This window comes from Symsagittifera roscoffensis, chromosome 1, assembly GCF_963678635.1.
Source record: "Symsagittifera roscoffensis chromosome 1, txSymRosc1.1, whole genome shotgun sequence".
In the NCBI taxonomy this organism is placed as follows: Eukaryota; Metazoa; Xenacoelomorpha; order Acoela; family Convolutidae; genus Symsagittifera; species Symsagittifera roscoffensis.
The window spans coordinates 38,677,293-38,690,193 of NC_087062.1; the positions used below are offsets into that span (position 1 = coordinate 38,677,293).

At 34.1% G+C, this 12,901-nt stretch overlaps 1 protein-coding gene across 6 annotated transcripts in view; it reads left to right on the top strand.

Annotated features, from left to right (window-relative positions):
• LOC134844102 (orexin/Hypocretin receptor type 1-like) overlaps positions 1-12,901 on the top strand; it is a 74,962-nt gene that overhangs the window by 18,676 nt on the left and 43,385 nt on the right. Inside the window, exon 1 of one of the 6 annotated variants that reach the window (XM_063860634.1) lies at positions 1,152-1,308. The exons of 4 other annotated variants lie outside the window; for them this stretch is intronic. The gene's annotated coding sequence lies outside the window, so the exon portion shown is untranslated. Of the gene's footprint in view, positions 1-1,151; positions 1,309-1,397; positions 1,459-12,901 lie in introns of those variants that run through there. One more of the 6 variants, XM_063860606.1, reaches the window with a different exon arrangement.

Here is a 12,901-nt window from a genome sequence, read left to right on the forward strand (position 1 = left end):
ACGATTTGTTGAGCGGGATAATTCGCCACGCATAAACAACTCGCGTTATGCTTCATGATTACAAGACTGCTCGTATCAGGGCAAAGCATATATATTCCTTACTTTCTTCAAAAGTCGGAACGAAAACCTTCAAACGTGCGCTTAAATTAGCCGAGAGCATTGGCTATTTTCAAATTCCAGAACTTTGCAAAAAACGATTGGAGGTTAAAATATATTTTTCCGAATCGATATCTTCAATGGGGTAGATTGTTTTTGTTAAAAACTATTACTTTAATTTTTTTTGTTAAAAACTATTACTTCGATCGCCGAAAATTGACTGAATAAAGAAGCACACTAAGCATAATTAATCCGTTTTCTTCGAAAGTCGGATCAGTACAACAATAACTTTACAAAATTTATCACAGGTGAATTAGCTTTTTAAATTTGAGCTCAGGACAACAATATCTATAAATGATTTATAAAAATCCGTCAGGAACTTGTTTTAGTTAACAAGTAAAAAATTAAACGGAGAAAAAAACCATCCCGAGCACAATTATTTCATCACTTTTTTTCGGAAATTTGAACAAAAACACCCTTAAAGCCAGAGGTCAACCCAGGGGCGGATCTAGGATTTTCTCGAGGGGAGCGGATTTTCAACAAATCTTCGAAAATTTTGTCGACTTTTTTATGTCGACCAAATTGATTTTTTGAGCTCCCCCAAAGCACAAAGGGGTCCCTTTGAGTCGGCAGGGGGTCGAAACCCTGAGAAGGGAGCGTCCGCCACAAACCCCCCCCCCCAAATCCGCCCCTGGGTCAACTGACTTGCCGTCTAGATAAGCTGAGTGCATTTGAAGAGAAACATTTCTTAAAAGCTCTTTGATAATTTTCTCATTTGTTAAAAACTAGTGTGCATTATTTTTAAGTCAAATTAAACTTACAAAGTCTGTGGACATTTAATCCCCAATTAATCATTTTGACCGCTGACTAGTACTACGTCGCTACAGTTATTGTGAGCTTACATGAGCACGCCATGCAATTTGATTCGGTAAAAGCTTGTCTAGTCACCAAAATCACTTTATTTAATGACCAAATAATTCGAACGAAGATTAAATTCGTTAAGTATCCACCCAGTGCCAGCATTTTATTTAATGACCAAATAATTCGAACGAAGATTAAATTCGTTAAGTATCCACCCAGCGCCAGCATTTAAATTGGTCCTCAGCTAGTGCCCATGTCGTCCTTCTAATAACTATTTGCGCAAACTCTTCCAATTAACTTTTCTAAGAATGATCGAGTCCCTTCTTCGAATTGTTCAAGAACTTTTTCACGGTTTGTGAATTGGTGCTTCGTGGAATTACTTGATGAAAAAACACTTCCAGTTAACTATATTTGCAATTTATTTACAAGTGCTTCTTCCTACAAAGTACAGGCAAATATTCGATCATTATCAAGACCAGATGAAAAATCATTTTTCACGAAGTAAAGAATATAAAATTAACATCAGTTTCGGGTTTTTTTTCTGCAAACGCAGATCACCACCAAGTCTCTACCCACAGTAGATATTTTTACCAGTCATATTGTTGATATTTATCTACTGAGCAAGGGCGGATCTAGGATTTTCTCGAGAAAGGCGGATTTTCAGAGAGGCGGACTTTTTTTAGGTCGACCAAAATTAGTATGGTTTGGCGCCGAATGCGCCTATAGAAAAATAAAAATTTAGTACAAAGGGGGACCCTTTGGGTTGGCAAGGGGTTGAATCACCGAGGAAGGACGTCTGCCCCCCCCCCCCTATATCCGCTGGTGCTACTGGTCGAAAAAGCCATTTTTGAAAAAAAAAACAGGTAAAAAAAGTTGTTTTAGCGCACTTTTTGGAAAACTTAGACAAAAAAAGCGTTTTTATGGCGCGCGCTTCTCCTCAAAATTTAGAAAAAATTTAGGGTCGGTCGGCCAAAAATGGATTTCTTAAAAAGTACCTTTGGGTCTGCAGGGGGTCAAGTAATCCCTGAGGGGGGGGGGGTTGAGAGGAGGGAAGCGACCGCGCCTCCGCCCCTCTAAATCCGCCCCCATGTATATCCCCCCTAAATGCGCCCCATGTATATCCGCCCCCATGTAAATCCGCCCCCATGTATATCTTTTTCTGTAGACAAAATTCGACTTTTTGAATAGAATTTGTCGCAATTTTTTCTACATCAGATTTCACCTGTGAGTTTTTTTGTAGAATTATGGTGGTTTACAGATTGCTAATTTTGCCATTTTGGGACACTTAACGCGCAATATATTTTGTGCTATCAACGCGTAAGCGGAAATTTGACCCGTATTATAAATTGATCCAAATTGGATGGAAGCATACACTTTGGCCTATTCAATACTTTGCTATATGCAATTTAAGTCATTTTATTTTTACATAGCGTGTAGGGGGATCATCAAAAGAAATGTGTGAAAATTTTTCATATTTTTCCAAAAATTTTACTAGTTTTTTTGTTTCAAAATACTCCATATTAAAGACTCCATAGAAAAATCAAGATTTTGCCCTGATTCGAGTAGTCTTGATTCTTTTTTGCCTTCAATTTTCTCTACTTGTCGCTTTTTTCTCGACTTTTCTAAATTACAAAGAAACTAGGGCAAACTGCGTGAGAAAGCTGCAGTTTAATAATTAGTACAAACATTTTGCAAAAAACCTGTTAGATGTTTATATCTGTTCAAATGCAGTTAAAAAATCAAAGTTCCGCTGCGGTTCAATCAGTTTTGAGTTTTCTAGATTGAAAAAAAAAACAGAAAAAATTTACATAAAAGAACAAAAAAAGTATTTACAGAAAAGGAAATTTTACATAAAAGAACAAGAAAAGTATTTACAGAAAAGGACAAGTATTTTTTTGTTCTCTCCCCATAAAAGTTGATTTTAAGTTTTGTATTTTTGTTATGTTTCAGAACTGCTCTTTTTGTTATTGGAACTTAGATTACTAAACTGAAACACATAAAAAAACTTGGGAAAACAGAGCGAGAAAGCTGCGGTTTACTTTTTAGTACTTTTTATTCCGACTTTCGAAGAGTGTTCTTGCTCGGGTGTATCATTTTCAGTAGACAAAAATCGACTATTTGATTAGCAATTTGTCACAATTTTTCTACATCATTTTTCCCCGGTAAGTTTTTTTTGTAAAATTATGGTGGTTTACAGATTGCTAATTTTGCCAATTTGGGACACTTAACGCGCAATATAATTTGTGCTATCAACGCGTAAGCGGAAATTTGACCCGTATTGACCTAATCAATACTTTGCTATATGCAATTTAAGTCATTTTATTTTTACATAGCGTGTAGGGGGATGATTTTCAAAAAAAACATCAAAATTAATCTTTAAAATTTTTCATTTTTTTCCAAAAAACTTTGAGTTTTTTGTTGCAACTTACTCCATAGAAATAACTTCATAGAAAGTTCAAGATTTTGCCCTTATGCGAGCAGTCTTGATTTCGATTTCGCTTTCCTCTACTTGTCACTTTTCTGTCGACTGTTCTAAATTACAAAGCAACTAGGGCAAACTGCGTGCGAAAGCTGTAGTTTACTAATTAGTACAAATATTATGCAAGTACCTGTTAGATGTTTATATCTGTTCAATTTGCCAAAATGCGAGATTCATTTATGCGCGTTTTTACCTTTTACATGAGATTCATAAACCGCAAGCGCTAATTATCTGACGTTGGAAAGTTTCTAAATTTCCTTTTCTGAAATTTTAATGAAGCAAAAGAATTAGCCCTAATCAAACCTTATGCAACCTTATTTTGATTTTTTGAATTTTTGAATTTTTGAATTTTTTGAAGAAAGTGACAGAATCTTTGTAATTGGGATGGTTTTTCAACTGACAATATTCAAAATTTTAAGAAGCCATGCTTTGCCAATTTTTTATACAATCTACTAAAATAAAATTGCTGTTCTGAGCTCAATTTTTTTCCAAGTGTAACCTTTTTCGATGAAATTATAGTGGTTTGAAAATTGGCAGTTAAGCTGATTTACGAGCGATATAACTCGTTCTATAATTGGTAAGGAGAGGAATAATCTGGCGTAAAAATAGTTTGAAATTGAATTGAGGCAGACTTTTAAGCCTAATTATTACAATGTTATCAAAAAAAGTTGTACTTATATAGCCTATGGTTGATGGTTCCAGAAAATCAGAAAAAAAAACCTTTTTTTGTAAAATTTTTTTAAAATTTTTGTTATTGAACTTCTCAATAGACGTTAAAAAGCATTAAGATAAATCAGTGTGCTGCATGATGAGTGGATTTTTGTTACTGTTTAAAACAGATTAGTTTTTTTTTCGATAGGGCATGACGAAAACGCAATTGAAAGGCCAAAAATTTTTATGTTGACAATAATGTTTTTTTTTTTGCTAATTAGGTTTTGAGACAAATAAATTGCAGTTAAATAATCAAAGCTCCACTGCGGTTCAATCAATTTTGAGTTGTTAGGTTGAATCTTTGCTAAAAAAAACACAAAAAGTTTTCACAAAGAACAAAAAAGTATTTACCCAAAAGGACAAATATTTTTTGTTCTCTCCCAATAACAGTTCATTTTTAGTTCTGTATTTTGTTATGTTTTAGAACTTCTCTATTTGTTATTGAAACTTAGATTACTAAACTAAAACACAAAAAAACTTGAGGAAACTGAGCGAGAAAGCTGCGGTTGACTTTTTAGTACTTTTTATTCCGACTTTCGAAGAGTATTTGTGCTCGGGTGTATTTTTATTGTATTTTTATTCAAGTTTTTTTTCTCAAATTCTTAAAAAAGCATTAAGCATTAAGTTAGAAAGTTTTGGAAATTTAAAAGGGCGTTGATTCGTAGAGAATTTTCGCTCATTCGGGTCTTCGTGAATGAGAATAGCTGCCTTTATTGCTTGACGGAAAAACTGAAAGTCTGATAAGTTGCTCTGAACCTCTTAATTTTTTTTAATCTTGCCCTTAAACATGTTGAATTTTTATTTTTAATCTGCTGTGATGAAAACAAAGTAAGCGATCAAAAAAACAGTTCTGAACAGTTCTTGTAACATGTCAACTATATGGTAATTTTTTTATATGCAAAGTAGTTTCTTTTAAGGAAATTTATCTTAAATTATTGGTTATACCGCGAAGTGGGCGTGGAAATTTACCGCAGTTAACTTCGAGAAAATGTTGACCATTAAGTGGTTTTTTGAGCTCTCTTAACAACTGTAAGGTACTTTTTGCCAAAATTATCGGCGCCAAAAAAAACAAAAATGATGTGTTGAATGTTTTGACCAAAAAGCAGCGTTTTTTGCTCATGATCCATTTCACATTTAGTGGTTATTGGCGCTTACGGGCGCCCCTATATTAAAATTAGATTTCGCTGACCGGAAGTAGATGCCATAAAATCTTACCAGAGGGCCCATTGGGTGGTCAGTTGGTGAAATTCCTGAGGAAGGGGCGTCCGCCCATTGCCCCTTACACTAAATCCACCCCTCATTAGATGTACCATCGCCGTTGCATTTTCATAATTTTGCAATATTTTTGCAAAAGCAAATTACTCTTGTATAATTAAGTAGCATATATCAAAGGTAAACTATTTTCACTTCCAGGAGCGCCAAATCATATTTATCGGTTATATCTTCTGTCCATGAACCCACTACTCGCTATTCACTTCAGAGGCACCCACGGTCACTTAGCTGTCAGTTTGACACGCCGGAAGGAATTCCTAATAAGGGCACTTTACCTTTCAGCAGAATGACAATATAATTTAAACTCCGCAGACCATAAATGAAAAGTAAAGACATCCAAATGGGAAACTTTTCTTGGCTGCTAATTCAGCTGTGTTGAAGCGGATAATTCAAAGTAGCAGTTCGCATCCATGTTCGCTCGTCTGTAGTTGATTCTAGGAGGCAGTTTCGATTCGTGTAACCTGACATATCCGGCTCGGTGGTTCTGCTGCCAAGTGAAGAAAAAGAAATAGAACATGACTTAATAGGAAGCATCATGACAATGTCTCTATTTGGCCTTAGGATCTGTATTAGACTAAGAAGTTGCACGAATCCATCAGGCCGAAAATAAGATGGTGTACCTTATCCGAAAATACTCTTTGAGAAAGCCACACCGGACTAAACTCAGTTGGTCTACATATAATGAATCTGGAAAATCCTTCAATGATTGTTTTCTCATTTGAGTATAAGTTTAGTTTTGGGATTCTGATTTTTTCATATTGCAGCTGCTATTTACATAATCGGGTTTGAGAGGGCGTTAAGGCAGATGCTCCCTCCCACCTTCAGATATCCGACGCTCTGACCTAGCCCAAACGGTCACTCCTTATTATTTTAGGACATCCGTTTTTGCCCGATTGACGCTAAGGCGTCTACCTAATAATTTTTTGAAATAATTTTTAACGGGTGCCACTTAACCTAATATTTTTAACGGGAGTCACGTGCCAAAAAAACAATTCTCGTTAAAACTTTTTGATGTGTCCACAAAAGCCTTTTCAATTAAAATGTCTGTGGGTGTTAGCTTTGTATGTGTTGTTCTCGCGAATGTCAAAAGAAGACCAAATCAGCTTTACTTAGATTCTCGCGGAGTTTCAAACGAAGTTCATCAGATTTTGTTTTTGCCAAAGAAGTTCTCAGCTAACAAAATTTCTTTAATGGAGTGCTTCGGGTTGACGAAATATCATCATTGTCCAGCAAAAATTGATGTCTTCCTTAGATTTGAAGGTGACTAATCTCGTTTGCAACACTTTCTTTGCTGAGTCCTTGATCAGCAACTATATTGATCCAGTTGCATCTCAACCAAAATTGATTCAACCAGTGTCAGCATAAGGCCAGTCAACTTCCGCTTTCTTATCATGGTTGGATTTGCCAGGGCATAACGAGAGGGGTGATTATGCTCTTGATCGCTTACATTCGCAAGTGGCAGATCAGCTCTCTGATTTGAGACATGAATGAGAAATGAGCTGCAACTTTAGTTTTCTTGTTGTTAGGGACAAAGTTAATGATTGGCATTTGAATTTATTTCTTCAACAATTGGACACCTAAACAGGCCAAATAATTTGATGAATAAGTACAATGCACGCCAAGTCTCCTGAGAAACGACTCTTTGACACAACTCGGTTGCAACTGCAAGCATTTGTGCATCAATACATGACAAATTAATATTGACCGCCATCATTAGACATCAAAGTCCAACAATTTGCTTTTTTGTAAAATTGTATTGCACTGATACCTCGAGGCAGGGGCGGGTCTAGGATTTTCTCGAGGGGGGGGGGCGGATTTTCAAAAATTTTCGAAATTTTTGTCGACCTTTTTTAGGTCGACCCGAATTGATTTTCCGAGCTCTCCCAAAGCACTAAAAAGACCCTGTTTTGGTCAAATTTTCTACGCCAAGGGCAAAATTTTGAAAAACAGGCCAAAAAAGGCGTTTTTAGTCACTTTTTAAAAAATTTTGACCAAATAAATGCGTTGGGTCGGCAGGGGGTCGAATCCCTGAAAGGGGGAAGCGTCCGCCCCCCCCCTAAATCCGCCCTTGCCTCGAGGTGTTTTTCACAATCTGCTCACATTCAGCGCAAACCAGAAATGCAGTTCTCATCTATTCGAGTTTGATTGACGCTTGCTATGAAGCAGGCGTCAATCAAGAAAAAATGGTCCCGTCTCTCAAAATAAAAAAAATTATGCCGTTTTCCACTCTGCGTCCAATTAAGAGCATTTGGGAAGCACTTGAGTGTTTTTTTTACTCGTTGCACGCAAAATTACACAGAAAACACAATAACCATTGGCTTCTATCAGCTTTGACATTACGTCTCATTAACCTGTTTGAATTGTCGGCGGTTTATGAGAAGTTGTTGATGGTTTCCACTGCCTTGAGTTCTTTCGCTCGTGCACACACCAACCACTAGAATTATAACGTTCTTTTCAGCTCTTCTTCAGGTTTGTGGTGTTGCATAGAAAATGGTTGATTAAAATTCAAAATTTCATGTGAATCATTTAATTAGCATGTACGTTTTCACTTTTTTTGTTCCGACTTTCGACTACCAACTCCGAAGGTATTGTTGTCCTGAGCTCAAGTTTGAAAAGATATTTCACCTGTGATTATTTTTCGTCAAGTTATGGGGATTTAAAGATTGCCATTTTGGACAATTTGGGAAATTAACGCGCGATATATTTCGCACTATTAATGCGTAAGCGGAGAGTTAATCCGTCTTAAAACCGTTCCAAATTGGTTGAAAGAAGCTTTTTTACCATATATTATTTGTTACAGGAGCAAAATCTACCCTTTTGTTCTTTATATGGCGTGTGGGGGGATGATTTTCATTAAAAAATTTCAAATTTTAGAAGAAAAAGTGTCATTTTGTTTTATTACATTAAATTTTGTAATGTTATTACTGCTCCATAAAACCTTCAAAGGCAGTCGGAACATTCAGGGCTTCGTCCTGATACGAGCAGCCTTGTTTAAATTGAAAATGTTTTCGGCTGTGAAATTTTGACTCTTCTTGGTTTAATTTCAGTTTTGCTTACTAAGTTTACCTGCATATGACGATAAAATGGACATTGATCTTAAGAATCGTTGGACTTAAACCAACTATGGAATAATTACAAGCTATAAGTTTTTAGAACTGAGTGAGTCCGTCTGCATTGCAATTTGGGCCTTAGTAATCCATTATAGCGAAATATTGTCCCGACTGTTTAAGAAACGTGGAGAATTTTGTCTTTCGGTGTTTTTTTTCTTTTATTATTGTTTTCCACACAAAATCAGGTATAACAAATAATCATTAGAATCGATTGAGTGATATTCCAAATTGAAGCATTTTCAGTCAAAATTTGAATGACCTTTAAAAATTTTCCAAACGGTTGCTCAACTATCGAGAAAAACTGTTTTTAAATTTTTTAATTTTTATTTTAACTTCGAGTGAGTGAAGCGAGCAAGCAGGCTAACAACAGCTTATTTATGCTCAATTTAAGCCCGGAAAACTTAGTTTACAGCAAGTAAAATTAGTTTTTGGAGTTTGCAGCACCGTTTTGGGAGCCTTAAACTTCAAACAAAATCACAAATTTTCTGCAAAAGTTTGAAAGTTTCAAAAATTTTTTAAATTTTTTTTGATATTTTTGTTTTTATAGTAACTTTTTGCCACCTTTTTTGCAATTTCCTTTAATTACTATCCAATATGCATATTCGAATTCAATTATCACTTACGACTGTCGAATAAGCCCAGATTTTAGTTTTATGTCAAATCCTTTTATCACTACACGAAGAAAAAACTTCGCTAAGTTTTTTGTAGGTTTTTAGAGACTATGGTTGGAACATACTGTGCTACTGCACAGTAACCGGCTATGCTAGTCTTTTTTATTTAGTTTTTTTGTTGGCCAACGCGTCAGGCTATTGTTTTTTCAAATCGTGTATTGAAACATAGGTTCGCTTCTAATTGGCGTTGTCCATTACTTGCAATTATTCGGAAACACTCTGCATATTGCTCGATTACTGAATTTTTCGAGTTTTGAAATTAATTGAAGTTTGAAAAAATCTTTTGTGTTTTAAAATTGACTTGCTTTCGGTCAAAATCAAGTAGTCAAGTTTTCATAGATTTTTTACGATTTCCTTCGCAGCTCAGAGACCTCATAGGCAATAAAACTATAAATATCATAAAATATAGCGTACTAAAACACCTCCGTATGAAATTTGCAATTTTTTCTAGATGAACATAGCTTGAAATGTAATTTAAAATTAGTAGCAGTAAAAATATAATTGTCTATTTAACATTTGATAGTCAAAATTTTAGCTGCTGAAGATTTTGTGATTTAATGTTTTCCTTCTGGAATTGACTTTTTTCAATCCGACCAATTTATTTTTTCAATTAAAAAATTGCTCCTAAAATCAGCATGATCAAGAAAAAATAATGGCAATTGAGAATATTAGAAATTATTATTATGCTTAATGACATAATTATCAAAACGACCTCAGCTTTAAGCTTCTCAGATGTTTTGGCTTTATTGGCACTCAGGCTTCTTCGTAGGTAAGGACCAATTTCAGATCTTTTTATCACACTATGCAGTTTTGTATTTTTTGAAGACCATGATTGGACAATTCTAAGCTTTTTGCACAGTAGCCGGCTATCGTAATCCTTATGTAGAGTTTGTGAAATTTTTAACTGATTGAAATTATCACATTTTAAAAGAATTTAATTCTTCTAAGATTGTGTGACATGACATTGCTGTTTTGTTACATTTAAAATATCACAATTTTTGTAAAACATGGGATTGCTTGATAGAAAAACTTAACCGGGTATTATTTTTCGGGTAGTTTAATTCTTCTTTCAAAATAATTTTAAGAAAACTAACAAACATGTGTCTGAGAGAAACTTTTTTAAACACGCCACAACAAATTTATTCTAGTTTTAAATAAAAAACGGATAATAAAAAGCATAAAATATGCACGAAAAACCAATTTATGTAGTTTGAGGCCATGATCGTTCAGTTAAGAAAAACATATAATATTAGTTGTTGGCCTGAAGCTAGCTAACAATTTTTGCATTTCAAATTGAAGTCGCGTTGGCTTGATGCCAGGTGCATTGATGGTAAGAAATGGTAATATCAAAAACTCGAAATTGGCAAACCCCTACACACATGGTTGATGACAACGTTTTGAAACACGCTGGTTTTATTTTGATTCATTTTTGCTTTCATTTTTTACCATGATTTGTCCAATCAAAGTAACTATAAGCCCAGTTTCGTCTTCTAAACTTCTGAAGATTTGTTGTCATTATATGTATTTTTTTTGTGTTCATTGAAAAGACGATGTCATTTTCAAAAATTAAAATTAACCTTTCTGGTGATTATTCCTGACTTTCAAAAATCACGGAATATTTGTGCTCACTTTGGTTATTTTCTTTCCAGACCAAACTCGACTGAACAATTAGCAGGGTTTTTGAAAGGATTTAAAAAATCTTTTGAATGGTATTAACGTCATCTTGAAATTTGCCAATTAGAATTAATTGACGCGCGATAAATGTCCTGCTTTTAATGCTTAAGAAGCGATTCAATCAGCCTCAGAAATCGTTCCAAAAATCTCCGAGGTAAGCTGAGTGATAAATTGAAATGCTAAATTAGTACGCTACTGAGCGATTTTATCAATACGTTACTACACGCTGAAGGCATCATTTATACGTTAGATAGCGTTTGAAACGAAAAATTTCAAAAAATAATATTGAAAAATATTTTGTCACTTTGTTTTATTTTTTCTTTCGAAAACTTCATTAGCTTAAAAGACTGAAAAATTTACATTTCGTAGAATTTGAAAGGCAATCAGAACCTTCCGAGTTCCGCACCTCTTTAGTTTCTCTTTAGTTTTCGAAATAAACATGAGCATTCAAATTTTCAAAAATAGATTTAAATTTTCGATTCTCAGTGCAATTATTAATTTGCCTATGGAAGAATCTTTAAAATTCAGTAAAAATTTGAAAAAAGCACCAAAAAGTTATAATTATTAATACAATTCTTTAATACTATTTTTGACTACATGAAAACTGAAACGCTTTCTGAAATTAGAGCCTTTTCTGTCATCTTTAAAGGCTAAATTCTTTTTTTTCTGTCTATTATTCTGAAAGTATTCCTTTATCTTACAGTTTTAGTGAAGCTCTTTCTATTTTTGTACGAAAAACAGTTGTTTTTGAAACAATAAAATCGAATTACCCATTGTGTGTGCAAATTTTTGAATTTTCTTAATAAAAGGAAACAGATTAGTTATTAGCTGAAAAATCGGCTCGATGAAATAGTGGGCGTGGATGAATTGGCAATAGCTTACTGAAATCAGTGAAGGATGAACTAAATGAGGCGATGAGACGCCATTAGTAAAAATATAATTTTTACAAAAAATTTATGATTTCAAGTTGTAGTATTTTAGCCTTTCGGAGCAAAATTTTGATGTTAAAAGAAAGGTCAGTTGAATTTTATCTAAAATTTCTTCGCTTTGGCTTCGCTGAACAAATTATTTTGTGTTTTTTTTGCAGAACAGACCTTAAATTATCTAAGTGAAAATTTTTTTGGTTAGAAAAATGATATTTGCTTTTTATTTTCTTTTCATAAGTTTTTCCCTGTTTTCTTTGGTAATTTTTTAATTTGTTAAATTTTGCTGACCCTTTTTCACCATTACTAATTTAAGTCTCTCTTCCATATCTTGCTCTCAGGAATTCGACCTGAAATTAGAATTTTTTGATCAAAATGTAATAAAAAATGCGTAAAAGTGAATATTTTTGCCTGCTTTTTCAATGCTCAGAAAACTGTTGAATTATTCAACATACCAAAAGTGTAATCGGGGTGGGGTGAAATAGGTAGAAAATTTGGGAAAACGTTAAATCAAAAAAGCTTAATAAGCTGATTTTTCTTTATTTCATGGTCGCAGGGCTCATTTTTTTTGTTGCTCTCGATTTTGACTTCCACTGTTTCTACTGCCTCAACTTATTGTCACATAAACTAGTTTGGATCTACAAAGCATCACAAAATCAAAAAGGTTTCTTGCAAAATTGAACTTTTTTTCGGATGAATTTATAGTTGATTCGTGTTAGCAATGCTTTGGAATGCAATGAAAAGTATAAAACATTTTTGATTATAATGGCTATAATTTTAGCAGGATTTTCTCGATGATATCTTTTTTAGTGAGCGAATTCTAGTGAGCGAATTCTTTCCGATAATACTTTTCAAATTAATATTAATTATGGCATAATAATCAAAAATGATCTGAACTTGCGTTAACGCGCTGGTAATTTCGACTCCCCCGCAATCAAACCACGCATACAAACACACCTAAAAAACAAAAAACTATTTTTTTTGTGGAAGATGCAGAAGAAGACATACCTGTTTGTTTTCTAGAAGACACTGAAGAGACAGAAGAAGACGTCCTAAGGCGCTTTTTGGATGATTTTTGACAAAAAAAAACACGTTTATTCGGCA